The sequence below is a fragment of the Moschus berezovskii genome, chromosome 17 (assembly GCF_049115385.1).
Source record: "Moschus berezovskii isolate FMDL1 chromosome 17, NW_MosBer_1.0, whole genome shotgun sequence".
Taxonomy (NCBI): Eukaryota; Metazoa; Chordata; class Mammalia; order Artiodactyla; family Moschidae; genus Moschus; species Moschus berezovskii.
The window spans coordinates 2,497,657-2,501,171 of NC_142476.1; the positions used below are offsets into that span (position 1 = coordinate 2,497,657).

At 40.6% G+C, this 3,515-nt stretch overlaps 1 pseudogene; it reads left to right on the plus strand.

The window, feature by feature from the left end:
• The first annotated feature begins 264 nt into the window (after nt 1–264).
• Nucleotides 265–2,696, plus strand: LOC129551801 (pinin pseudogene; annotated as a pseudogene).
• The last annotated feature ends 819 nt before the right edge of the window (nt 2,697–3,515 follow it).

Here is a 3,515-nt window from a genome sequence, read left to right on the forward strand (position 1 = left end):
ATAGAACTAATTTTCTCCACTTCCCTAAGGTTTGTGAACATTGCTCACCTCTTAAAAACACATTGTATATATGTACAGATTTAATATACTACTACAAAAATTCAAAATACAATTAATAAGGTAAGAAATAATTTGAAATACCTCAGGGTCATATATGGGTATGATGTGCTATTTTACTTTTCCTTACTGTATTTTTTGAGTCAGCAGTTTCTGAAACTGCCATATATGCATTTCATTTAAAAATGCAGGCGCAGCCTATAGAGCAGTCTTGAAGCCTGCTGCAGGGAGAAGATGGCGGTCGCAGTGAGAACTTTGCAGGAGCAGCTAGAAAAGGCCAAAGAGAGCCTAAAGAATGTGGATGAGAATATTCGCAAGCTCACCGGGCGGGATCCGAATGACGTGAGTCCCATCCAAACCAGATTGCTCGCCCTTTCTGGTCCTGGTGGAGGTAGAGGACGTGGTAGTTTATTGCTGAGGGGTGGATTCTCAGATAGTGGAGGAGGACCCCCAGCCAAACAGAGAGACCTCCAAGGGGCAGTCAGTAGGCTGGGAGGGGAGCATCGGACTCGACGAGAATCACGCCAAGAAAGCGACCCAGAAGATGATGATGTTAAGAAGCCAGCTTTGCAGTCTTCAGTTGTAGCTACCTCCAAAGAGCGCACACGGAGAGACCTTATCCAGGATCAAAATATGGATGAAAAGGGAAAGCAAAGGAACCGGCGAATATTTGGCTTGTTGATGGACACCCTTCAGAAATTTAAACAAGAGTCCACTGTTGCTACCGAAAGGCAAAAGAGACGCCAGGAAATTGAACAAGAACTTGAAGTGCAGGCAGAAGAAGAAAGAAAACAGGTTGAAAATGAGAGGAGAGAACTGTTTGAAGAAAGACATGCTAAACAGACAGAACTGCGGCTTTTGGAACAGAAGGTTGAGCTTGCGCAGCTGCAAGAAGAATGGAATGAGCATAATGCCAAGATAATTAAATATATCAGAACTAAAACAAAGCCCCATTTGTTCTATATTCCTGGAAGAATGTGTCCTGCTACCCAAAAATTAATAAAGGAGTCTCAGAGAAAAATGAATGCTTTATTTGAAGGTAGACGCATCGAATTTGCAGAACAAATATATAAAATGGAGGCTAGGCCTAGAAGACAATCAATGAAGGAAAAAGAGCATCAGGTGGTGGTGCGTAACGAAGAACAGAAGTCGGAACAAGAAGAGGGTAAGGTGGCTCAGAGAGAGGAAGAGTTGGAGGAGACACGTAATCAGCACAATGATGTAGAAATAGAGGAAACAGGAGAGGAAGAGGAAAAGGAAATTGGTATAGTTCATAGTGACGCAGAGAAGGAACAGGAGGAGGAGGAACAGAAACAGGAAATGGAAGTAAAGATGGAGGAGGAAACTGAGGTAAGGGAAAGTGAGAAGCAGCAGGATAGTCAGCCTGAAGAAGTTATGGATGTGCTAGAGATGGTCGAGAGTGTCAAAAATGTAATTGCTGAGCAGGAGGTAATGGAAATCAATCAAGTTGAAAGCATAGAACCTTCAGAAAATGAAACTAGCAAAGAATTGGAGCCAGAAATGGAATTTGAAGTTGAGCCAGATAAAGAATGTAAATCTGTTTCTCCTGCAAAAGAGAATGCTAGTACTCTAGAAATGGAAAATGAGCCTGAGGAAAAAGAAGAAAAAGAATCTGAGCCCCAACCTGAGCCTATGGCTCAACCTCAGTCCCTGCCTCAGCCCCAGCCCCAATCTCAATCTCAATCCCAGTCTCAGCCCCAACAAGTACTCCAGCCCTAGCCTTTCTCTCACCCTGAGACTTTGCCGTTAGCTGTTTCACAGCCACCACCTCAGGTTATTCAGGAGCAAGGGCACTTACCACCTGAGAGGAAGGAGTTTCTTGTAGAATCTGTAAAGCCCACTGAGGTGACAGAGCTAGTCCGGACGGTACATTCAGAGAGCAAGAACAAAACCAAAACTAGGAGCAGAAGTAGAGGTCGAGCTAGAAATAAAACAAGCAAGAGTAGAAGTCGAAGCAGTAGCAGTAGTAGTTCTAGTAGCAGTTCAAACAGTAGCAGCAGTGGAAGCAGTTCCAGCAGTGGCAGTAGCAGTAGTCGAAGTAGTTCCAGTAAAGCTCCATTACAAGCGGCAGCAGCAGTAGAGACAGTAGCAGCAGCACAACCAGTAGTAGTGAGAGTAGAAGTCGGAGTCGGGGCTGGGGACATAACAGAGATAGAAAGCACAGAAGGAGTGTGGATCGGAAGTGAAGGGATGCTTCAGGACTAGAAAGAAGTCACAAGTCTTCAAAAGGAGGTAGTAGTAGAGATGCAAAAGGATCAAAGGATAAGAATTCCCGGTCTGACAGAAAGAGGTCTATATCAGAGAGTAGTCGATCAGGCAAAAGATCTTCAAGAAGTGAAAGAGACCGAAAATCAGACAGGAAAGAAAAGAGGCGTTAATGGAAGAAGCCAGGCTTTCTTTGCCTATTCTTTGCAGCAGAAGATTTCTTGATGAGTTAAAAGGATTACCTTTCCTTGTAAGGAGAATGCTGCCTTAAGAATTGCATGTTGTAAAAAAATTTTTGGAAAATACAGACTGCTTGTTTACCAGACATTCTTGTACTTTTGCATAATTTTGTAAGAGTTATTTATCAAAATTATGTGAGGTTCCAAAATATGTAAAAACAATAATAATAAAAAAAGATTAACATCCAAAAAAAATAAAATAAGGATAAGCACATATTTATGTAGATAATCAGGAAAAGTTTTAATTTTGATAATCTGTTAATAAAAATAAACAGAATTACTCTAAGATATTGGATATCTTAGGGAATTTCTTAACACTAATTACTAAATCACAATTTTCTCTGCACTAAAAAGTATATAGTTAAATAACTATTATTATTTCTTAAGTAGCATTTCACAAAAATTAGGCATTCTTTTTTCATTTTGCTGGTTAAATTATAAGAATAGTTGTTATTATAGTGAATCTCTTTTTTGTACAGCTCTTCTGTGTATTCTTGCAGCCTCTTCTTAATATATTCTGCTTCTGTTAGGTCCATACCATTTCTGTCCTTTATCAAGCCCATCTTTGCATGAAATATTCCGTGGAATTTTTAATTTTCTTGAACAGATCTCTCGTCGTTTCCATTCTGTTGGTTTCCTCTATTTCTTTGCATTGATCACTAAGGAAGGCTTTTTTATCTCTCCTAGCTATGCTTCCAGAAAAACATCTATTTCTGCATTACTGACAATGCCAAAGCGTTTGACTGTGTGGATCATAAACTGTGGAAAATTCTGGAAGAGATGGGAATACCAGACCACCTGACCTGCCTCTTGAGAAACATGTATGCAGGTCAGGAAGCAACAATCAGAACTGGACATGGAACAACAGACTGGCTCCAAATAGGAAAAGGAGTACATCAAGGCTGTATATTGTCACCCTGCTTGTTTAACTTATGAGCAGAGTACATCTTTAGAAATGCTGAGCTGGAAGAAGCACAAGCTGAAATCAAGATT